The sequence below is a fragment of the Cygnus olor genome, chromosome 3 (assembly GCF_009769625.2).
Source record: "Cygnus olor isolate bCygOlo1 chromosome 3, bCygOlo1.pri.v2, whole genome shotgun sequence".
Lineage (NCBI taxonomy): Eukaryota > Metazoa > Chordata > Aves > Anseriformes > Anatidae > Cygnus > Cygnus olor.
Genome location: NC_049171.1, coordinates 39,147,684 through 39,173,597, shown reverse-complemented (window position 1 = coordinate 39,173,597; position 25,914 = coordinate 39,147,684). Strand labels below are relative to the sequence as shown.

At 42.8% G+C, this 25,914-nt stretch overlaps 1 protein-coding gene across 3 annotated transcripts in view; it reads right to left on the bottom strand.

The window, feature by feature from the left end:
• The window catches only part of ANKRD6 (ankyrin repeat domain 6), a 113,839-nt gene extending 89,040 nt beyond the window's left edge, over positions 1–24,799 (bottom strand). The window contains exon 1 of one of the 3 annotated variants that reach the window (XM_040552337.1): positions 24,709–24,799. The gene's annotated coding sequence lies outside the window, so the exon portion shown is untranslated. Of the gene's footprint in view, positions 1–6,649; positions 6,937–17,447; positions 17,916–24,708 lie in introns of those variants that run through there. The other 2 variants (XM_040552338.1, XM_040552339.1) reach the window with 2 other exon arrangements.
• Positions 24,800–25,914: the final 1,115 nt, after the last annotated feature.

Genomic DNA, 25,914 nt, shown 5'->3' with positions numbered 1-25,914 from the left:
CCTGTCACCCTACTCCTCTCACCAAATTTATGCTTCACTATCCCAATTATTTTTTTTTTCCTTAAAAAATATTAGGAAAAGAATTCTCACCTCCTTGCCAATGTACAAATGGAAAGTGAGAAAACTGACTAAACAGAGCAGGAGCAGAGGTGGGATGTGATGAAGTTACCATGTCCAGGCAGCGCTTCTGTGGCTCAACAGTAAAGAAGGACCATCCGGTCGCAGAATTCAGCATTCCCCGAGCCCTCTGAAGGTCTGAGTTGCTCCTCATCTGGCACAGAGCTGTGGCCAGCTTCCTGCTGGTCAGCCTCCTAACTATTGCCATGCATTTTACATTTAGCCCAGCGCCGGTCAACTACCGGATTTCAAGCTGGATAATTGTACTACTGATCTACATTTGTGTCTGTGCCATGATTTAGAGATAAGCTGTTGGTATGATGTCTGATACACACCCCAAGCCCATAGCTTGGCAAGGTTGCCTTAAGCCCTCACAATTCATCAAGGGCATACTTCTTAACAGCATGACCATTAGTGATCTGACAGATAGCAAAGCAACTAACATGAGACAGGAGGGAATCCCTACACAGACCTGAGAACTACACACAGTTTCAAGTACAAATGGGTCATAGATTTGCCATGAAGAAAATAGAGGCAAGATTAGAACCACCAGGGTAGTCAACTGCCAATTCAACATCCACTAATGATGGAAAAGGTGGAGGAGAGGCTGTCTTTTAGGAGGCTAGCTTTGTGACATCTGGAGATGACTAAAGCTTTTGAAAATAAAAATCAAGAGATGAATATTTAGTGGCTTAAGATTTTGACCAGTATGACCTCTCTTCATAATGTGAGACCAAATCTTGAAGAGACCACATCTTGCAACACCCTGGTGATTTTGTCCAGTCGCTCTTGGAACAACTGACCTCCTGACAAGACCTCACTGCTTCACCTGTGAAGCTGAATCCAGAATGTAAACCTTTTGGTGCAAGCATCCTTGCTGCCTCCTTCTGAACGGTTACATTTTCACTGCTGTCATCACCTTCACCAGATGCTCAACGCTCCAAAGCTCGATCAAGGGTGACAGACAAAGAAAGGACAATGATGTGAGGGTAACTCTGAAATGATTACTAGACACGAAATCAATAGTGGCATGTCACTATTTAGGGATCAGCAACACATTTGAAAGCTTCTGAACCAAAAGTGGTTTCACCTTCAGTCAGAATAGCACAGCATACAAGGATTTAGTTCCCTTCAGGTATTTAATGTGCTGTTCTAATATGCAGTGTGCAGCCTCCACAGATCTCCAGAGGTCCCTTCCAAACTCAACTATTCTGTGAAAGAATGATGTTAGAGAATATTAATAAGCATGTATATCAGTAGATTATAAAAACAACAATCACTTTTAAAATAAATTAATTTGTACTATGAATGTAGCAAGAATTCAGTTCTGAGACTTGAGTTGCATATCATCTTCTTGACAGAAGAAATACTAGATACCAGTGAGCCAGAGGATGGTTTCGTATGGGAATACAATTACATTCAATGATGGTGGAATCCTTCTTCAGCAAGGGAATATTTGGAATAAATCTTTTTAAAAATATCTACATACCGTTTGACAGAAGAAGAAAGCCACACAAATGTCTTTCTCTGAGAGAATGGTACACTGAGATTGCTAACTCATTTTGAGAAAGCTTTCCAAATCCTCACTCCTTAAGTGGCTTAACTGTTCAAGGCAACCACTGGCAGCGTCTGATTTTAATCATATTTTTGGAGAGAAGCTCCAAGATGAAACCAATCTTTAAAGACAGGAGAATTAAGCTACTTTTCCCTGTAGGCTATGCATGTGTTTGTCAGAGACTTTCACTGTGCATTAAACACACTTTACTTCCAAAGAACAACATGCATTTCACAAGCCACGCTTTCAAAAATGCAGAAAACGTGTTCTGGTTATTGAATTTGCCCACAAAATGATGGATGTGTCTTCCAAGAGGCAGTTATGAAAAAATAATTAGATCAGTCCTGCTTTATTTGTCCATCCACCACAAAAGACAACGCTGTAATCAGTTCAGGCTTGCTTTGTGTAAAACAGGCGAAATAAAACCAGCAGGAACACCCACATCAGATGATCTGGCCAGCAAACTAAAAGCTCATGCTATAGTAAAACCTTACCTTCCACCTTCCTAAAGGGCCAAGACAAAACAGTCCTGATTATTTTATATGGCAAGAAACCTGTCAACATAATTTTTAATCACGGAAAAAAAAAAAAAAAAAGTGGTCAAAAATTGGATCTGGAGGTTCTTTATGAGATTTCGTATCTAGATGGTTGGCCAAATCCACTTGTTGTGAGACCCAGCTCCACATCCAGCTATGTGTGAGCAGTAGGCATCACTCCTCCTCAGGAGGTTCAGAGGAACATGGCTCACACCACCACTTACATCCACTTGTGGTCCCTGGGAAGGCATGTGGCTGCACACATGGTGCCACACAAAGCATCCCCAAGCTGCCTCCCCTTCCTGTAAAAGGACTAAGACAGAAGCCATTCTTACAGCTACAGATCTCCCATAAACAGAAAATAGCAAGCACCTGGTAATGACCACTCCATTAGCCGATCCTCTTCTGTAACACTGTCATACTATATTTTGAGTATCATGCAATAAAGAGCCCCCTGTCTTCATAAAATGGAAAAGGAAGTGGCAAGGTGGGGTAAGGGAGATGGGGGCAGGGATAAGGCTACAGAGAAGCCTGCAAAACATGATAAAGTCTGGACGCTAGGTCCTGGAGATCTGCAGCAAAAACACCAGGCATCAGTCCAGACTTAAAAACACACAAACCTTTAGCTTGGGCAGAAAATTCCTCCCCTCCGCACTGCAGGAAGTGCAGCTTGGGGCTGTAACCTTCCCTGGGCAGCTGCACACTGTGATTTTTCACAACATTTGGTATTTTTTGACTTGAAGGAATACTTTCTACAATTCCACTAAACAAGGGCAAGGTCTGAAGGGAACTGAAGATGCCACCTCCTCCACCTTGCCTGAAGATCAGAGGGTCCATTTTACAGTAATGTTATCAATTTAATTCAGATTGAAGGAGTCTCCTCGCTGGGAGGAGAGCGAGTCACCTGCTGGCACAGGAGAAGAGGGTACTTCAGCACACCTGCAGGGAACCTCCTGTGTCTACAGCTCTATTTTCTGCAACCATCTGTGGTCTGCTTCCCTAAAAGTTGGTGCTGTGCTCCCCAGCTAGAGGAGTGGGTGTTGCAGTGGATTCTCTCAAGTGAGCAAAAGAAGCAGCGCTGGTTTATGACACATCATTCATTCCCTTCAAAGTGTTTTATCCCTACAGTATCAGCTTCAGTACAGCGGAGGACAAAACAAGCCATGGAAAGTGTTCTGAGGAGAAGAGTCATCATCTCTCCCTCACACCAGTCTGCAAAGTTTCACACAGAAAAACATTGGGCTAGAAATCAGGAGCAAGCTGATCATGGATGCTACTTACTCATCCGCGGTGCACGAGCCTGGCCGATCTGTACTGTCCCAGTACATGTGCCCAGGATCGGAGGGCTCTTCAGAGGGACTTGGTTCCTAGGATCCACTGGCACAACAAAACCATCAGGGAGGGCACAGAGTGCATCTGATGCCTCTGGTCTGCAAGAAGAGGTGCCAGCTCGCCTCTGCAACAGGCACAGCTGGTGGTGCGGGCTACGGAGTGCAGTGCCCTGCAGGCAGCAGGAGAGGAGGCTGCTTTGCCTCTTCATCCTTTCACATCCACTTCTGGTTTCTCTCCTTTCTTGCTTGGAAAGGAAGAAAGGAGGGAAGAAGGTCTCACCTAGCCAGGCCACAGACCTCGCTAAGCTCCCCAGCAAGCCCCCTGCCAGGGCAGGTTCCTCCAGGAATGAAAAAAATGAGATATTTGCCTGTTAAGTGTGTTACTGGGTCTCCCCCTGAGATCTGAAGGGCTGTCAGCTGCTGCAACTGGTCAGAAGAACAAACAGCACAGAGGGGCAAACTTCCCAGCCAAATCCCTCATACATCACAAAGTCAAACACAGAACTTGGATGCAGGACGGAAAGAAGCAGCCTAATTGCCGAGTGAGACATTTTGTCCAAAAAATTTTAATAGGAAATATGGGTTAGAGTCTTCTAAAAAGCTCTCCCAGGTGAGAGCGACTGCCAAGCAAACACGCCAGCAGCCAACACAGAAAGCTGGCAGCAGCCTGTGGAGGCAGGGCAGCTCCCCTGAAGCAAGGGACTGGCAGATGCTGCAGTGTTTGCTGTAACGGAGCTGCCGAATTTAACTTCGGAACATCTCACATCACACCGTAGGAGCTCTTGCATTAATTGTAGGGCCAGAAGTACTGAACTATTAAGAAAGGGAACTTCTTCCTTTATGTGTTTAACACCACACGAATTTCATTTGATGGATTAATATCACCCTTGTCAGTGTTATTCCCCAAAAAGACATGCATGACAACAAGTCATACCTAATGAAAAACTAAAGTTTGTAGACAAGTTTATGAGACTTATTCTGCTAACTGCAAGCTTTCACAAGCAAGGACTCCTAGATCAAGCAAAACGTAGGCAGCTCCTTGACACAGTTCCTCCACTGCATCAAATTCCCCAGTGTATTCTTGAAGTTAAAACTCCCATGTCTGTTTGTGTGTTAATTATTACCTATTAGTAATCAGCTGTTATTATGTAAAGCGTGATGGATAATTTTCCCAAGGTGTACTTGTGGGACTCATCACAGCTCCCCAGCCTTGACCACGCACTCCGTATCACCTTGTTAGCTGGAAACTGCCAGGGTTGTTCTCCAGCTGTTATTACCAGGAGGACCGTAAGAAATCTGCTATCTTCAGCAGGGGGAAATTGTGTATTTGGGGTTCTGAAAGCCTAGATAAAAGCATACACGCAATCCAAATTCACCATGGAGGAAGCTCCAAGTTGATGCACTAACAAAACAAATCTTCAAACAACAACATTGTTGGGAAATAGCTTACTCGTGGAAAAAAAACGCTCAGTTTCAAGAGATTTATTCCAAGGGACTGGGAGTCAACAGGACCTGAATGTCTATTAAACAACAATTTTAAAACTGAAGGTTTTCTTTATCATCTCTTAGCCCAGATCAATATAGATCAAAGGCAAACTTTTAATGTATATTTAAATTTCCCAAACCAGGTAGTTTTAAAAGTGAAGTAATATCACTGATGTATCTACAGATTTAAACAAACAAACAAACAAACACCAGAGTGAATCAACCTCCTCTGCATTTTCCCCCGTTCCTCTACCACCCCCAGTCCAAACAACTCATCCCTCTGGTAGTTCAGGTAGGCTAGAGGCAAGTGTCACAGGACAACAATGAGCATCTCCTCCTCTCCGCTCTGGTTCAAAAGAAGGCAACAAAAGACTCAGTAATGGAGATTCACCCTCTGAATGAAAAGGTCCAATTTTACAAGATCCATTACAAAGCCTTGTAAAAAAATTGTAAAAATTCATCAGCAGCCTTGGCATGCTTTTTCTTCTCCCTTGCACAGACATTTCTGGAATGTGTTTCAGGCTACTGAAAAAAATGGATAGTTCAGCAGGAAGTAGCAAAGGCTATATAGAAATGAAGAACCTAAACCCAATCCTGCTCCCATCTTAAGGAACAGAATTTCTGCCAGAACCATCCAGCAGACTGTACCCTTAATGAACACAGTTTTCTTTCTACTTTGATATACACAGTAATATTGAAAAGCTACTTATAGAAGAGAAGGGTATTTGTGGTTTTAAAATCATCGGGCTTGTAGATCTTCTCTTAGGCATTTGTGATTTTATGTTAAACAGATTTGGAGACTGAGACCTACTAATCTGTATTTTCATCTCCTTAGCAAAAGTTCTTCTTGCAAAGCTTTTTTCCTTGCCAGAACACATGTTGGTTTAATAACAGGCCTGTTATGATGAGGACACAGAAATTCGCTTCCGAAGTTTCAGAAGGTTTTACTGTCATTATGATGAGAAGGATATTGCTCTTGCTTGTTCTGATTCAAAGCTCACAAAAATCAATTAAGAGATTGAAACAAAGTCTGCAGAGCTAACAGAAGCAAGAATTTCCTTAATCAAGTATTGGACTTGGCACGTTGGCAACTCTTGTAGAAGAGTGCCAATCTCCTCTCAAAGAATACCTTCTCTGCACTTCCAGAGGACAGTTCTGTTCAGTACCAGACAAGGGACAAAATCTGGTTATTATTCTGTTCTCCTGATTTAAATTGATGTGAACTGACTATCACTAGTCTTGCCCCCAAAAATTTCCCCAGTCATCTAACCCCTCTGTTGTGGTAGCTATTAAAATGAGAAATTTTAAGAAAATTTTAAGGAAGTAAAAAACAAAAAAAAAAAAAAAACATTTTTTCCAGATTTATGTGATGTAAATTCATGCAACAGAAAACAGATAAAGAAAAGGGTATGCAGAAAACGATCCTGATCTTGATGGGTTTGTTGGCTTAGAATTGCAACAAGAAACCTACAGAAATGCTTGCCCTGAAGGAGTTAATAAGACACGAAAGTTGAAAAGCAAATCATAGGCCAGAAACTACCCCAATTAGTCATCCATTGTTTCTAAGGGTGCCAGCTTGCTCTTGGGTTCCAGTTCACAGCTTCTGCACAAAAACACATTCCTACCTCTCCAGAGCTCTGCCCCATTCAGTTTATCCTGTACACACACGGCAGGTCTCCCACTGAGCAACACAGATGATCGTGTCTCGAAGATTTGCTCCACACTATTCTTTTCTTAGTTTTTCATGTTTCATTTCCTTTTTACATAAAAGCCAAGTACAGCAGCACCCCATGCCTCCACATTCTCTCTTGCTACTTGCCTATGCTAATAATCCACAGGATTCGTATTGGGAAATTTAAAACCACAGTACACACCTCCTCCATTACTTGAATTACAGGAGTAAGTGCAAAAAGAAATAGGCATACAAGACAGTAGAAGTGGACTGGCCAGTGGTGAGGAACACAACAAGCTTCTTGCCAAGGTACACAGGTATTTGCAAGACATGAGAGGAATGTTGGGAGTCAAGCTTTTTTTTTTGGAGGGAGGAGGGAGGTGCTATTGAACAGTGAGAAATGATGTCTGCTGGCTGGGTTCAGCATAAATGAGAACAGGTTTGGCACTTTCTGGAAGGCAACGTAGATGCAGATAAGACTTAGGGCACCTGGTGTAATTGGTGTCTTCAGCACAGGCTGGAGTGGCTTTCGATATCAATAAACTGCAGAAAGATAGTACATGGAGTGGCATTCGATATCCAGAAAGATAGCGCATGCAGTGCTTCTGTGGCTGTAATGTAAAGTCTAGCTCAAAAATGGAACAAAAAAATATGAAATCCATACATTAATACAGCTGGGTTGAGGAATGGGGACTGAAAGCAAAGACCTGTTACCTTGTTCTTCCTGCTTTGTAAAAGTTATAAAGTCTAAGGAGTGGAGCAAACTGCTAAAAATATGTTCAGTGTTACTTCTGACAGATAAGTTAAAGGAAAAGTTTACAGAAGACATCCAATGCTGAAGTCCTGGCTGTTTATTTCTTCCACAATTTAAAACAAAGACTTCTACTCCTATAGCTTTCCACTTCTCTCCTTCTGGTATTGTAAAGAAAAAGTCTATACTTGAAAGCAGAAAACAGGGAAACATTTGGCTGTTAAGTTTGCATCAGCAAAAGTTAAGCAGATATCACCATTAAGTAGAATGTAAACATTTTAATAGGTAAGAGGATACTGTCTCTGTGATACATATATATTTTTTCTTTCCTTCATCAATCAAGACAGGAATTCTGACGCTGTTCTCATTAAAAATGCCCCTCAGGTTCTCTGAAGACATGTGCTGACACGACAGGAGGATTTTTACAATTGCAGACTTCGGGGGGAGAAAGGAGGGGTTACACTTGAGAAAGTTGTTGGCTGGGACAGAATGCACAACAACGACAGAAGAAGGTTTTTGGTACAAGATCTTTTCTTCATCGAAATGTACTGGGATGAGTATATTAGCAAGAAACATTTGCTGACTCAGATGTCACAAGCTGGGAGTCCAGGAATAAGTTTAGTTTATGCACTACACGCTGATTTCTGAAGACAGTCCCAAGGCGTGATTGAATAATCCTGTTGACAGAGGTCTTTAGACCCACCTGCAAAAGGCCTTAGGCTGCACTGACCTGCCTCACACCATGCTGCCCCTGCTACACTTTCAGAATAGGATCAGCAAAGCTTTAAGTGTTTGCCAAGGTCCCAATCCTTTCAAACTCCTTAACACTCAAATACTTTAGATACCAAGCATCAAGTAACATCCTAAACCCTCAAAACACACACAGTCTGTAGAGTCATTTCTTGAGACACTCTCCCCCATGCCCTCCAGCCCCATTCTTTTCAGCCAGACTTACGAACCCACCTTTTAAATCAAACCATCTGTGTACCCATTAGCTGCAGTTTTTACAGGCTGTATGGTACCAAAATCGACATACGATCTTGCCTACGGAGCACTGTTTATTGCAAAACTTGCCATGATTTTTCATCCAAAAAGACGTTAAAATATACTTCTTAAGCACTATAAAACCTTAAGATATGGGTACCTGAATTCCTTTTAAGATGCAGAACATTGAAACATTTAGATATATAATCCCAATGTAAAACACTGAAAAGAAATTGAGTATGCTGGGCAACCTGCTCTGGGCAGCCCTGCTTGAGCAGGGCCCTGGACACTGGACAAGATGGCCTCCAGCGGTCCCTTCCAACCTCAGCTGTTCTGTCATCCATCTTAAATATATCCAGTGACTTACACAGTACAGATTCATGATTTTTAGTTAAGCATAGCAAAATGAATAAAACGTGTAGCTATGTCAGAAATCAGAAATTTGTAAAAATGTATTCAAACCTTTATTCTCCTGACAAAACAAAGAGTCACCAGATAAATAAGGACCAGTCCAAAGAGTCCCACACAGATAACCTGAACCATTTAACTCCTTCAATTCATTCTGATTTAACTATCGACAGAGAAACAGTACAAAACTGGATGAAAATGTTCTGTTATTCTGGGAGAAGTTCTTTTGTTTGGCCACAGAAGATCACAAGCCTTTAAATTACTGCTTAGTTAACTAATAGTCAAGCAGGTCCACACACATTTATTGGCATGTTCCCATAAGCAGGTTGTATTGGGTCAATTTGCCTTTCACAAAGGAGAAACGTACACACTGAAAACATCTCCAAGTGTTTTATCTGTTTCCACCTCCTTGCTGAAGGCAATACAGTCAGGTGGCAGCAGCAATGGTCTCTTCAAAGCACATATCCCACCTGACCCAGCACAAGGCAATCTCCTTGCAGCAAGCACAACTGAATAATTTGAGTAGGCATGAAGTTTATTTTTCTCATGAACTGTTCTTATGCCAGGATGCAACGCCGTGATGCTTAGATCTGTGTCACACAGGGGTTTTGTTGGTGCTTTACAAGACAAGCACAGGGAGGTTAGAACAGCAGAACCAGTCTAACACTCCATGACTTTGCACTGCTTATACATTCATTTTGTCAGTGAGGTTTCCAAAGTGTCAGCCTAAGGGACCTATGAATGAGTGACATGACCACAGCAAGTATAAAAGGGTTACATTCGCCTTTGTAATTCCTAAAGGTTTTGTTATTGAAACAAAAAGGTAGCACAGGTAACGCAAAGAAGCAGAAGACTGAAACTGAAATGGGATTTATCCCTTAAGCTGCAAGGGCAGACATCCACCATGGGCATTATCCTATGCTCAGAGATAAACTTTGCAATTACTACCTGAAATATCAGTTCTAATTTTTTAAGTTGGTGGATAACTTGCTTTGGTGTAGCAAATCACCTATCAGGATGGTTGTAATGAACCAGTAAAAACATACCCTTTCAGAAAGTCTGACAAAGCACGTGGATGAGACGAGCAAATTACAGAGAGGGACAACATGCCTGTTCTTTATGTCCTGTATCAGTCTGAAGGTTTTCTGAAGCCTCTCACTGAATGCTTCAAACAGAAAAGAACATTTTAACTTTACCCCTAGGTAATTACAGAGTATCAGTGGAAGGCAGATGTCTGAAGTAATTAAAAAATGGGGAAGGATCAACCAGGTTGACAAGTCCGGGTACTTGACTGGAGACTTGATTCCTGAGAGATGCAATATTTCAGTGCTTGATGTGCTCACCACTATCAACAAACAGTCAGGGACAGGAAGAGTGAGATGCCACACAGACACTGACATGCTTCAAGGTCTTCCAGAAGGAAGACTACCATGAAGAAATATTACCTGTAAAAACCAGTCTTAATCCTCCTGTGAAGCTATAATGCTATAAAACATCTGATGCTTATCAATAGAGCTCTTTTTCCTCATCTTTTCTGATGGATAGTCAAGCTGCCCTCCACAGCAGTATCTGCAGAGATGAGGTTTGTAAGTAATCTGTGCTGATCATGACACACAATCCTTTGGAAATCCTGACCCTGCTGCTCGATCCCATGGCAGACAAAGTGGAAAGTGGAATTCTCTGGAAACTCGGCGGAAGACTTCTCCCCATACAACACTGGAGTCCAGTGGTGGGAATCTCACCCTGGTAACTGAGCCCAACTAATGGCCACCTACCCTAGGGCTCTTTTGTTCCAATCCATTACCTAACTTAGTTCCCAAAACATCCTTCCTCATTTGTTCTGGCAGTCTAAGGCCATGCAGAGCAACAGTCTGCTACCTGCCGCTCAACTTCTGAATCATTAGGAATGCCTCTGCACCACGCTCAAAATAAACTAAATCATATATGTTTCTGTTCTATTCTACTTATGTTGCAAATTAGGATCTCAATTAATTAATTTTAAAAAGCTGTGTGTTGATAAAAGGCACTTTTAGGCAAAGTAACTGAAATTAGTATTACATAACCTCTCTCAATGCAGGCTACAGCTCAATTAAACACAACTCACCTTAAATACCACATTGCTCTTCCATGTACCTATTGACAGTCTTGCCAGCTGTACAAGTATACAAACAACAGAAGAAAATAGCTATCCCAAAAGCTTGGATCTTGTATTATATGACTATAATGAGCATTGCACAAGGGTGTATTTCAGGTGATGCTACAAAAGACCAAAGAACATGCCGATGGTTCAGGGTGTACTCTCGCTATGCTTACCCTTACTGAAGGCCATTTGTCAGACCCATGCCATCTGCTGCATGGATATGTGATACCCAATCAGGAAAAACAAAAGTCTCCTGTAGCAGAAGGCTCTTAGCACACACAAAAAATGAAAACAAAAAAGTAACAGACAAGCCATTTCAGGTGACTGAAGAGACTTTGCTAGATAGATGGCTTCTTTTGGAAGCTGCTCCTCCCAGCAGGACAGAATCACGGCTCCTGCTGAAGACTCTGTCCTAACGGCTACACACAAATGACAGGTTCATCAAGCAGGCAGAAATTAGAAATATTTGTGTCAAATACAGGGAGCTGATAGGGCAGAGGGTACACAAGTGTCCCCACTTCCCTGTGTTCCCCAACTTTTCCCAACACACACAAAGACCTCATGGGAACCCAAAGGACTAGGAGCTCCAGGAAGCCATCTCCAGGGACTGAAGCTGGATTTAAAGAGGCTCAGCCTCCTTGTGCCTGTGGAGGTTTCCCATAGCTTGGAAGAAAGTAAAATCTGGAAAAGCTTCACTGTGCAGGCCAGCCACTGCACCTTTGTAAAGTCAGGACCTCCTAGAGCAAACCCCTCCTCGGTCAGCCACTGGCAGCAACTGTGGAGGACACGGCTGCTGCACATGGTTCAATCTCCTTATGTTTCCAGTTTGTCTACAGCCAAAACCAGATGTGATGGCCTTACTTTGAGTAAGGAAAAGGATCACGCAGCACGGCATACCTGCTTTATAGTTAATAATTATTTTGAAATTTCAGCATTTTTTCCCTTTGTACTACTACAAGGCACCAGGTTGTGCAAGAGTTTTACCACATGGAGAATATCCAAACCATCTGTCCACAAAGGCTGCCCATGTCCTGAATGGAAACATACAGGAAAAAAGAAAAAAAGATGGAATAATGGGGAAGGGCAGGCCCACGTTACTGGGATTTCACGTGCCTGGACTATGTTCCCAGAACCAGGCAGGATTTTCCTTTTGGCCTTCTGCTTCCATGCCCTCATGAAGCTCAGCACATGTGTCTCTCATATTCCAAAAGACACTTCCCAGACGGATCCCATTTTCATTTTTATCACATATGGGGGAGAAAATACTCTCGGGGAGGCAGCTCCTGTCTGATCAGATAGCAATAGATACTTCTTTACTCATGACTCCTATGAAGGAGCACAGCAGACTAGTGTTATCATAAAACCACTGCATTGCTAGAAGCCTAACAAAGCTGGATCAACAACCAGCAAAGCCTGTGAGCCATTATGTTGCAAGAGACAGAGTTAAAAATAGTCTGAGATGGAAAAGTGTGCCCCAAGACCTGAATATACTAAGGTTGAAGTGAAAGCAGAAAAAAACAAACAAAACAGATTGTAAATTAAGAAAGATAGCATAGAAGAGAGGGTGAGGAAGAAAATCCTGAACATGGAGGTAGCTGGCTTTTAACAAGTCTCAGAGGATGTCATACAACAACCATTGTGCTGAAGAGCACCTGGATGAGCATGAAAGACACAGATCCCTTCTCGTTCTCTTACAAATTCTCTTGTAAAGGTTTGTTAAACTACCTCATGTTCTCTTTGTGGCTTGTCTGGGTTCAAAGCTGTGACTCAGCACTCAGTAACCGCTGTAAGGAACATGACTAGCAAAAGAGAAGGAGATTTGTAAGGGAGCAGATCAAAGAAGACCAGACAAGTCTTAGATCAAGGATGAGAGAGTACGTCTAGGACAAAAGAGGGGAGAAGAAAAAAAGGTGAAGAACAATACAGAGAAACTCTTGGAAGTGGCAAGAGATGAAGAGGAATTTGGCGTGGAAAAATGAGACAGCACTGCAGCAGAGAAAACGTCGAGGGGCATCTTCATTACCTTGAAACCACGACCAAGGCCTAATATGGCTAAAACACACTTTGGCGTTTCAGCACAGACAACATCAAACTACATTCCCAAATTAGGCCAATCCATCTTTGGACTCGCGGCTGCTTAACACGATTAAGGAAGAGTTGCGGCATAGTTTTGATCTAACAGCACTACAGGAACCATACCTTATCACGGCTGGCATGCTGCCACACAGCCATCAGCCTCTTGATGCATAACACAGAGAGGAAATTACAGAAAAGGAGGACTGACTTTGGTGCCTTTTTCTTTTCCACGCAGTTAGTCTGCCCATTTATCTTCAGCCCAATACAGGGAGGCAGAAAGCAGAGGAAAAAAAGAAGGCAAATATATCTTATATTTGTGTTCTCTTTCTTCCAGTCCCACCCTAAGGCTGGTTTTGTAAACAGAAAGAAAGCTGATATATATATATTTATCATGTTAACTACTCCCGTGATTGTGACATATCATACAGTCTACAAACATTTATCTACTGAACATTTTCCACTGAGAAAGTGTATCAGCTTTTGCAACACATGTCATTTTAGTCAGGCTACCTGCACCTTAAAACACTCAGTCTATTGTTTCAGCAGCAGCACAGACCTGCATGCTGAGTTACAGAAATTGTCCAATATCGTATCATCTTGGCTGCAGATTTAATGTCATGGAAGTTGAGACTTCACTGAAGATCCTTATACTATGAGACAAGGAAACCCAAGCTGCAGTTCCTTCTTTTTTGTTGATGTGTGTTTTGTGTTTTCTTTTTAATATTGAGTGCAAGTCCATTACATCTCCTTCTGGAAAGATGTTTCTCATACTAAGCCAAATTCCTTGAGTATTACTCATGTGGACATAATCACTGAATTAAATGAGATTGGTCACACCAGTGCGGAAATCAGGTTTTATCTGATATGGCAAAAATAGAAAATATGGCATAACATTTTAAAAAAGCCCACAATAATACGCATATATCTTTAAACCATCTAATCATGCAAAGTCTAGTTGAAAGTTTTGTTTTTCAGGTCTACCTGAGTTTTAATACAGTAAACTAATTATAACTCTACTACACACAAGTTGTTGATAATTACCTATCCATGGGCAATAATGTTATTCATGTATAAGCCCAGGCAATTTTTTTAAAAGAAGAGTAATTATTTTACTATCATTTTATTCTTAATTTTCAATTAAACAAGGCCTGAAAATTCCAGTTATAGAGCATAAGAAGTGCTGTTTTTTTTTTTAAACGGTACATGGTGAAATCTGCTACTTTTTGCATTGCAAAAGCTTTTGTACTATCCTGTTTTACTTGAAAGACCATGTATATTTGGAGAACTAGTAAGTTTAAGATACATAGACCAGAGAAACTGCTCTGTTGGCAAAGAGGAGGGAATATCCATGTATATTGCTTCAAATCCAAAGCGTGAGAACTAGTAAACCGAGGGTTCATTTGTTTCTTTGTTTAAGTAAAAAACACCGACATGCCACAGATACCTGCCTGTGCTATTAAAAATCAAAGTGCTAAGTTATCAAAACAATCAGACCGAGACACTACCTGTACACTTTTCAAAATCTTACTATTTTGGGGAGGATGACAGCATACAGCTCCAGAGAATTACACGGCAACCCATTATCTTAACATAAAACACTCTAGCACGTGTTTTAATCATGTGCCAAGAAATTCCTCTACAGTACCACTCTGCTCTGCTAACCCTTCCTTCCTGGCTTACCTTACTTGAAAAGTATTTTTATATATATATATATATTTTTTTTTTTTTCCAAAGTAGAGTAAACTTACGTTTCATGAGCACTACAGAGGTATGAAAGACACAAAGATTTCCATTTCACTGACACTTTGCTCCATCTCTGGGAAACACAGAGGCCAGATCCCAGATTAAATTGGCTTTTTACACAGCAACCTAAGGATTCACTCTACAGATGCTTCAGCTTAGTCAAGGGGAGAGGTTCTTCATTTCAAATAATAAGGGGAACAAATAAACATTTCAGATTTTTTTTTAAAGTGCTACACTCAGTTCTATTGAACGCACTACTACCTGTTTTCTCGATTTGTCTGTGTGCTACCAAAATCAGCTTACCCCATGTAATTATATTCAGACACTTGCTGAATGTGCAAAAACCATGTACGATATATAAGCAAATTCATTCTAATACAATATTTCAAAAAATAATTCTTCTTAAAAGCTGGAAACACATGCATCCAAATTCTAGATGCTAGGTTTCGAATAAAATATGCTTCTAGCTTCCATGCCAAGTACTCTACTTTGAGGATTAAAAACAAAAAGAAGAAAAACCTGACATAATTCTAATAACTGAAGCAGGAGCATCCTCATTTGTATGTCTGCAGAGTTACTAGACATTAAAGGATAAATTCTATGAAAGAGTAATGGGGTGTGGAAGCTAGAAATTTCAGACTTCCCAAACACATGTGTTGGTGGACAAGAATAAAGAGAAACTGAGAAGAGGCAAAAAAAAAAGTTGGGTTTTGTTCTTTTAACTTAATTTACACCTGTAGGCACACAATGAATCTGGGAATATATATATATATTTAATATTTCCTTTTCAGTTAAGAAACTCCCTCAATAACTGTATACCAGAGTTTGTAACCGCAAATTCAGTTTCAATTTACTGGTGTGGCATACTATGTAGGGCAAACATTCATTCTGATTTTTTTAATCCTGCCATTCACTTTTCCTGTTGGGTCCTATCTTGCTTCCAAATAAATGAAGTGCAAAATTCTCCTTGGGAACAGGATTTGATATCTTCTGAGCAAGCAGGAGAGGCCTACATTTAGAAGTGGTAAACCTGGTCTGAAAAGTAGAAGGAACAAGGATTAGAAGTGATTTACATAATTTATATTTGTATATTATATTTTATAAACTTTATAAAATTTATATGTGAGACACGTCAAATAATTTCACCACAGGAATTTGGGACAGAATTTGAGGGAATTTAGTTTTGACCAAAACTAAATCCCAAAATAGCATACTCAAGTGACATAAGCGGGGATGTAGTTGCAATGTTGGACTTGTTACAGTTGAATGCTGATTGTTTGGACACAAGAAAGATGTTTAAAGTAAGCTAATTCACATTTGCGGCGAGTGTGCTACCACAGTTTCAGTGACGTAAAGCTGCTCCTCAAGCCATGGTAACTCACGTCCAACCCCCAAATACACATGCTAAGAGCAGCCCCAAGGGGCACGGTCCGTTCCAGCATGAAGCAGCTCTCCCATGTGCTTAGAAAAAAATCACCTCTTCTCTGCTTTCACCTGTAGCTATGCTGTTCTCCAAGGTGGTGAGGAAAAAGGTCAGGCGCTGAAGGCTGGAAGCAGTCTCTGAAGATGAGCAGATGGAACAATGCCCATTTCACTTATTCCCCTTTTGGAGGTTTGTGCCCCGAAAGGCTTTAGATCGAAGGCCACTTAAAAGGAAAAGTCAGTATTATAAAAACTAAGCAGCTATGGGACAATAGGAAAAGTTCTAATCTGTATAAAAAAAACTAGAAGACATAAAATAAACAATACAAAGAAAGAGCACTCAGTCACCATAGTGGAGGGCTATTAACCATGCAGCCCCATAGCCATCTGCATCATGAACATGCTGTGTTTGATACACTTGCAAATGAATCCCAACAGGGAGACAGAAAGACTGGAACAGTTAAGTGACAAAATCCACTGGTAATATTAAATTATGCAGAATAAAGGCAAGCGCTGATTGCAAAGAGGTACAGAAGGATTTAATGACACCAAATAACCAGCTGGTAAAAACACAGGCAAAATTCAATACAATTTGAACACGGACTGATGTTCATAGGTTCATAGCAGGAAAAAAACCAAACACCTCAAATTCATACTCAAAATGATGGGCTATAAATGATTCAGGAATGAGAGCTCAGATTTATAACAGACTGTTCTACAAAAGCATCAGCACAGTCAAAAAGCAAAGAGTGCACTAACAATTATTACAGCAGAGATCAAAATCAAACCCACCTTTATTCAGCACTGTAAAACATTCAACTGCATCTTGAAAGTTGTAATCAACTCACACTCCCTCAGAAAAATATTAAGCAAAACTAGAAACGTTTCAAGGAAGTAGAACAGAGACAACCAAAGGCCAGACACAATTTCCATTTGAGGAATAATTAAGTAGAGGAAAATCAGCTTGGAATATACTAGAAAGCATCAGGCATTTGTCAGGCTCAAAGCCGGTGAGAAGAAATGGATCTATTTCTCATATTCTAGTTTTCTCTCTCGTAGTCTAATTCTCTCTAAAGATTTGTTCTTGCTGATGTTGAGCCTAGCACTCACTGACCAAGACATCTGACATCAAGGCCCTCTCTTGCCTGGGCTGTGCTCCAAACCCAGCCCTGCTTTACCAGCCTGCTGGTAGCTCTCCCGTCAGTGCACAGAGGCATCCTCGCTTACCGTCACGGCGTCGGAGAAAGTCAAGTGGATTACAACCTCAGCCAGGGCTCACCAGGTCGGCATTTCATTAAGCTGGGCTCCTCCAAGCTGGTTAAGTGTAGTCTTACAGTGGAACAAAAGGACCCAATTTAGCAGCTGATTATTCACTAATAAAACACGGTACTTAAAATTCACACCTCAGCTTACTCCGCGCTAGAGTCTCCCGTTTGTATCTACCAGTAGCCTTGAGCTGTAGCTGCACTGATGCCGGGCGTTCAAGCGCACTGAGCAGCTGTTCCTGGAAGAAATGCGCACACCTCGAGAAGAAATCATCACGCGTTAAAGCTGAGGTACCTCCTCCCACGCTGAAGCAAGTTTCTATCTGCTCCAAGGGCCGTGACATGACCCTCCACGATCTCTTTTCTGGGGGACGTCTGACATAACCCTGACAAGTCCAGAGGCTAGATTTCAGACAACCTAAGCCCGTGGAAGAAGTGGAAATTGTAGGTAGTGTAATGCCAGGGTGGGAAGAAAAAAGCCTTCTAGCTACTTCTTGCCTCAGAGCTTTTTCCACACCACCAAGTGTTCTGGGCCAACACTCTCCCATTTGCCTGTAGGGCACCACATGACAGCCCATAAAAACGATAACATGACACGCACCAAAGCAAAACATTTATTATTATGTTTCCTAACTACCTTCAGACTCCGAAATGAAAAAACATAGCAGCTGCTATGATGTCTGCCTGCAACTCAGTCATCAGGGAGAGTTCGGTGAAAAAGTGTACCATGGAGACAGATGCTTCGGTGGAAAACAAAACAAAACAAAAAACACAATACATCCTTGTAAGAACTCAGAAGCTGCAACCAAGTCTGGAGAAGACAAAACGATAAGAAAGCACTATACTTTCAAAATCTGGATTTAAACCAGGACAATAATGTCAGTAAAAGACTGCAGATGGCAGGTGGATAATTCCACAGCCCCTGGCCCCCAGCCCTAATCCTCTCAGAAGGCTTCAGCCAGACACAGCCTTCTAACAAAAGCGGTCAGAAAGAAAACGAAGGAAAATTACTCATATGAAGGATTCCAAGCAGGCTGCAGTTTCTGCAGGTATAGCGCACATATAGACATCAAACTCGTCATAAAACACACCTGAAATGATTCACTGCGATCGCTGTTAAAAACTCACTCAAATACTGAGCTGACACATGACAACTCAGACATTCATGGTGTATTTTTCTTAAAACAAACAGCTAAACAAAACCAAACACAAAGCTGGCACTTTCCTCAGTGACTGACCCATATGACAAAATTGAAGGCGTTTTGACTTAGAAGTGATCAGCACAATATAAATGGACTAGCAACAGGTCTTGCTAAGATGTCACATTGCAGATGCTGACAAAACCAACAGAAAATACTCTCGACTCTGGCTTAAACTAATTGGCATCTCAACCTGGAAAAGAAAATGAGCCCACTGCAATGCGGACACAACGATCCGCACCCTTATAGAATTAATTTCCATCAAATCCAAATGTATTTTCCGTAATGCAGATGAAAGTGCTTTCATCTGACTCCATGCCAGGTCACGCACCCAAAAATTTTACCTTCAGTGGCTTGCTTCACAGGAGCAGATGGTGCTTAGACGAGGAGGAAGGCAAGTCATGAGAGATAAAGGGAAAGTAAGGAACAAGCTCTTAGAAGAAGCTTGGTTTAAATCAGGGTTTAAACAAGATTTCATGATTTGAAGAGTACTTAAAAACACTTTTGATCACATGATAATTTTAAAAAGCCTTGCCTTTCGTGCCTTTTTCTCCAGGATTAAGCCAGACCCACACTAAGCACATCATGCCCCAGCTCTGCCCTGAAGCCCAGCATCCACACCAACCACTGTTCTGAACTTCCATCCATTGCTTCACAGGGATATGCCCAAACCTCATCCCCAACCACAGCCCGCTTCTCCCACGGGCAAGTTTCCCCTGCAGGGTTAGAGAACCCATTCCCAGCTCGAGATTCAACCCTTTGGTCCAAATCCTCCTTGTGCCTGAGGGCTGCTCCCAATTAGCAGTCACACAATGAACAGCAGGGCTGTACTTCTAGACATCACACTGCCGCACATGCGAGACCCCTTCTGGAGCTGCCATCCCTGCTAAAAGCCATGGGTGGCCTGAGATGCACCTAGGGCTTGGAGAACAGGCAAAGGGCCTGAGGAATAAGAAGAAGGGAGCCACAGAGGAGCAGCAGCAGGACAGGAGTGCTGGCAGTTGGACAGAGTCTCCCTGTTGTTTCCAAGGACCTTCCATTTCAAGCAACATGTGGCAGAAACACTGACAAAGACCTATGAAAACAAAGTAATGTCATGGAAGAATAGGACAACAATATACAACCTCGCACGATCACGTGAGCTGATGATGTACGCAGTCATGGTGCCTCACGGCGCCTCAGAAATACACTGCTGAGAGTACCAAGACAACCCCTCTGCAACCAGATAACGTAAGAACCCAAGCTGTTGCGCAGCACTGGTTAGGCCGCCCAACATTGATGACAAGCTGTGTTCAGCTCTGGGACCCCCAGCACAAGACATGGATCTGTTGGAGCAAGTTGAAAGAAGGGCCACAAAGATGATAAGGGGCCTGGAGCACCTCTCCTGTGAGGGGAAGCTGAGGGAGTTGGGGTTGTTCAGCCCGGAGGAGAGAAGGCTCCAGGGAGACCTTATAGGGGCCTTCCAGTGCCTAAAGGGGGCCTACAGGAAAGCTGGGAAGGGACTCTGTGTCAGGGAATGTACAAATAGGACAAGGGGGAATGGCTTTAAGCTAAAAAATGTTAAATTTAGATTAGCTATTAGGAAGAAATTCTTTCTTATGAGGGTGGTGAGGCCCTGGCACAGGTTGCCCAGAGAAGCTGTGGATGCCCCATCCCTGGAGGTGCTCAAGGCCAGGCTGGATGGGGCTTTGGGCATCCTGGGCTGGTGGGAGGTGTCCCTGCCCACGGCAGGGTGGTTGGAATTAGATGATCCTTAAGGTCCCTTCCAACCCAAACCATGCTGTGATTCTATATTGACTGTCATACACAACCACATCCTCCAGGGAAGCAGTACTCCAAGAACATCCTGACATGCATGCATGTGAAAGCTATGCAACAAATAAGGCAGGAATTCACACGTTTATTCTGGCTCTTCCTAACTTTTGAACACCTGCCTTCACAAGCCCAGTACTCTTTTGGATGACGGCATGAGATAAACCAAATACGGACAAGAGGAGGAAAAAAAAGTTCAGAAAGAAGCCACAACATGCAGCTCAGCAAGAGTTTCCGCCCCCTCACGCTCTTGCTAGTTAGAAAATGATCTGGATTTTTAGGTTTAATATCAGTTAAAGAATCAAACTTTAAACAGAAACATTTACAAGCTATATTCAGAACATAATTCATGGTTGCGTAAGCACAGGTAACAAAATTTAAATAGCCCTTTTCATCAACCTATATCAAAACATACAGAACAAGCAGACAAACAATTTAAGTTCAAGAATCTAGAGCCAGAAACAGAGGTTCCATGGTATTACCAGAGCTAGAAGCTCCCAGACTGAACTCATGCTTTAGAATCAATGAAATCTTACAAACTGCAGTGCAAATTAATCTTAATCTCTGCTTGGCTTATCCCAAGTAATCAGACCGTGAACCACATTACCTACTACCTATCAAACATAACTTTGTGTACAATGTGTGGAACATACAGCTAGGTTTGAGATTCATGTCTATTTTAAGTTTCACTAGTTATTGAATAACACACAGAATTTGAATTCCTGTAATAAACACATTTGAACTTGAACAGGAATTATAAAGAAATACTTTTATTACTGTAAGGCCTATGGCAATTGGCCCACATGTAATTGTTTGAGCTCAAATAGGCAGAAATTAAGGTATTCTTCTGATTGAAGCGCTAGGATGAAAAGGGCCTTTGGTTCAATTTCAACAAAATATCTAGATCAAATTTCTCAGCAAGATGCTAAACTCACGTTTGCTTAAAAAATATTTATTTCTCACTAAATGGGTGGCTGAATTTTTTTTCCCCAGGGCGGTATACTTTTGGAGGGTAAACTGTGAATGCCGTCAGAACATTATGCTCTAGACTATGCAGATGAGAGTTTTTCACTACTAATAATTTTTGTCTCTTCCAATCCTCAGAAGTATTATGCCTTTGAGCATCAAAGTAGTAAAACAAAAACTTCAACAAACACCGCTTTAATCTCCTACCACCAATACTTAAGATGCTCTGAAGGAGACTGAGAAAACTCTAAAGAATTAAACAAACGTTAGGAGCAAGTGCACCTGTCAGAGATACTGAAATTTCATCTCTATTTTGCCTCATGTAATTACTCATCCAGACAATAATCTGAGTTTTGATTAGAAGGTTGTTTTTGTATGTTGTTTTTTTTCCCTGAGTAGCACAAAAAAAAAATTTAGAGACAAATTTAAACCCATAAAATCCTGGTACAAAATTTAAGCAACCTGTAATTGCATAACAAGTAAGGCTGCACTTCACTCTATCACATTTCTCCTTGGTACTAAAGGAATGTACACCTTCAACAGATTCAACTATGTACAACACAGATTTCTGTAAACCTGTCAATTTTATACAGCATACACACCATATTTTTCTAGGAGTATATCTACCTTACATGCATCTCTGTTGAGAAAAGCCTTCAGAATAATTTCTGAGTAAAATAATAGCAAATATTCTTGCATACCATTGCTGGATTGTGGACCATTAGGAACAGCACAGTTACTTCTTGACTATTCCACTCCCTGTTAGCTAGTACTGCTGAAGGACAGGTTGTTATAATAAGGTTATACCATACATACATATATACTATACATATATGAAATGCTGAAGAGAATGGAGATGAGACCTGGTAGCTGGACACAAGGCAGAGAAGGTAATTACGCCCTTACTAAATATTATCACTGACTGAGGTCTCTCCAAAGTGCAGCTCTACACCTACTTTTGGTTGGATCATTTTTAAAGTCACATGTTTAATTCCTTAATAAACAAAGAGAGAAAATGACTTAGTTCCCCCACCCCAAGCAATTACAATTCATTATTGTCTCCTACAAATATCTCCCTAGGCCAATCTAGCAAGTGAAATATGGTACCTCATTTGCTGTTTTAAATAAAACACTTCCTTTAGTGACATGCTGCACTGATGTATCGCTACGAGAAGGTATGACTGTGAGCCCTCTGGAAGTTTATCTTAAGTCTTAACTGCTGAATTACAAATCCCAAACTAATGAGAGTAAATAAATAAAACACCGTTGTCAGATGGCGTAATTAATTTAAGAACCTAAAGTGATTTACAAACATTCTTTGTTATGCCATCCATCCAAACAGATAAATATTCTTAGTCCTACGACACAAATCTAGAGAGTAAGGGGCAGCAAGGTTTCTTCTTACATCACAAGATGACTCACTGGCAAAGTGCAAATGTGAAGCTGAAGATAAATGGAGAAATACAACTTGGGGCTTAATCGCTATTACCATACCCTACAAGAACCTCATTCCTTAAAATACCGTTCATCGAATCAAGTGCAAGACATCGTAAGATTGACAACGTGAGCTCCAGAACATGCCACCTGGGACAGGGCACGATCCTAAGCCAGGTGCTGCAACTACACCGTATTGACTTATAACAACATCCCCACCGTTTCTGTTCCTCCCCGGAAAAGAAAAAGGAGCTCTGCAAAAAGCTTGCAGAAAAGATCCTGGATGAAGAGGAGGCTGATCACCTTATTTTTACTGATCCCTTACGGATTATTTTATTCTAGCGCTCAAAGTCAGTCTCCAACATGAGGTTGAAAGCACGGTGTGGGTAAATATCAAGAAGTAGGGGAAAGTAAAAACCTCTCCCAAGGGAATACTACCACAAAGTCACTTCTGAATTTGATTAAAGTTTCTTTTCAAACAAACAACAAGGAGAGAAGTAGCGAGAGCACTTCTGTTACAGAATTCCCATCCCCTCCGGCCAGACTAAGGGGGCCTCACCAGCACAAACTGGCACGCGCCACCTCAACACCAGGCAGCCACATATGGACTTCACAGACCTTCTGCCCCACTGAAATCTAAAGGCTGATGCCCCATACGTTATGCAGCTAGCAAATGGTACTTTTGGTACATTCAGCAGACGTAACTTCTGCTCAGAAATGGTTATTAAGTTCTGCATTAAGTCATTATGCTATATCTTCCTGCCTGCGATCGGAGGATCGGAAATGTAATCATGCATCTCCAGAAACAGCATGTTTTCCGAGTATCTAGAGAACAGAGATTACAAAATACCTGGAACTTGAGCCTGCCAAAATAAGTTGTTACAAAACTAGCTGCACACCTGGACGTATCACCTTGAAAGCAAGGTGATTAAGTAAATAACACTCTCCTCCTCAAAACAAGCCATGCACTCAAACAGTCCTACCAGAGGGCTTGCACCATGCCCAACTAACGCTGCGTAAGCATTTAGTCCTTGATAGATTTTTACGTCTTTGAACAGAGACAGATTTACAGGTGTTCCCGGCAGATCCCGGCATTAATGTTGGTAGGTCATTTTAAGATAACGTGGACAGCTAGTGGGGGGGGGGGGGGGGAGATCACCGATCCACCTGCCACTTTCTGTACCTCCAAGTCTTCTCCTTCAGCACGAGAGGCACCCAGCAGCGGCCAACACATCCTTTTGGACACGCGCGCTCTACAAATACCGAACGCAAATCCAAATAAACACAGGGTAACTATAAAAACAAGAGCAGGCGGGTTTCGGGAGAGCAATAGGGCAGTCTAGCACTCTCGGTGCTGCACCCCAGGCCCGGGGCTCCTGGCATGTTGGCGTTGCCGGGTCCAGGCCCCGCTCAGCGATCACCCTGCCCCCGGGGGGAGCCCCCCGGCACGGCGGGGACGTTTCCAGCGGAGTTTTCGGGTGGTGCCAACAGCGGGGAGGACGCCTTCCAGCCGGGCTGCCGCTTCCCATCAGACGCCGCCTCACAAGTTGGCAGGAGAGCGCTGCGGCTCCCCGCTCGCCCCCCAAGCCCGGCGAGGACCCGCACCCCCGCTGCGCCCCCGCCGATCCCCCCGGCACGGAGGGAGGGCAGCGCTGTAACTCCCCGGGCTCCCGTCCCGCGGGGCCCCCGCCCCCTGCCCGGGGCGGTAGCCCGGCCGCAGCCCCCTCAGCGGCCACCCCGGTCCCGGGACCCCGCCGAGCAGCCCCATCCCGGCCCGCTCCGCGCCCCGCCGGGCTCCGGGACGAGCCCTACCGTCTCCGCCGGAGCCTCCGCCGCCGGGCTGGGCTCCCGCGGGCCGCCGGCCCCGGAGGTGGTGGCGCCGCCGGGGCCGTGCCCGCTGCGAGGGCGACACCCAGCGGCAGCGCCCGGGCCCGGGCCGCCGCCGTCGCCCCGGTGGCCTCGCATTTTCCAGAGGGGAAGGCGGCGGGTGGCTCGGCCCCCTACCTGGGGCGGTGAAGTCTGGGCTGGAGGTGGGAGGGAGCCAAGGTGAGAGTTTGGGGGGACCCACCCCGCTCCTTCCTGCAGGGTGCCGGGGACCTCTGGTGCACCTGAGTCACGTGTGGGCAATTAGGTGTGTAAATTGGTAATTCGCTAACCGGCAGAAAGGCAAGTTAGACAGGAACATCTCCAGACTGCAGCGCAGGAGAAAGGAATCAGTGTGAGTAGGGTAAGTAACGTAATAGGGGAGGCATCCCAAGAAGAAAGCACCCAGAGAGAAGCCGTTCCTAATGCAATGCAAGCGACGGTTAAGCTGTATGTTAAATAAGTCCCACATACGTAAATGTTTGCAGGACTACTTTGGCTGCGTTTGATCATTACGATTGAGAAACAAGATGTTAACACATAGCGGAAAAAAAGGTTTCCTTGGCATTGATCTGCAACCAATCTAATGGGAGGTTTTCTCCTTTAGCAGGAGCACGAGGAGATGCAGTCACGATCCTGCAAACGTAGATGTGGGTGGGCTCCCTCAGTTGTGTGAATGTCAGTGGGACCATACCCGTGCTCAATTACTGTAAACTTGTTTAATCCAGACAGCCACTTTTGTATTTTTTTTCCTATTGAGAAATTCATGAATTCCCTCAGTTGCCTGAAACAGAAAGTTTTTGTCATGTCTGTGAAACGCAGCTCCTCTCTGATGGAGTCCACGCACATCCAATATTATGCACGGTGTATATGCAAAGACTCAGCCCCGTGTCTACCTGCCCTTACTACCAGTCCCGTGACTGAAGGCATGGTGCTGTTGCATTATGTGCTACAGGCTTTGAATTTCAATGACCTGACAAAAGATGAAAGAGAAAGATTTAAAAATAAATAAATAAAAAGAGAAAGATTTTAAAAAAAAAAAAAAAAAAAGGAAAGAAAGTGATTAGTATTAAAGAGATACTAGAAAAAGAAAGATTAAAAAAAAGGAAAAAATAAGGAACAGAAAAAGGAAGAGAAAAAAGTAAGAGAAAAAGG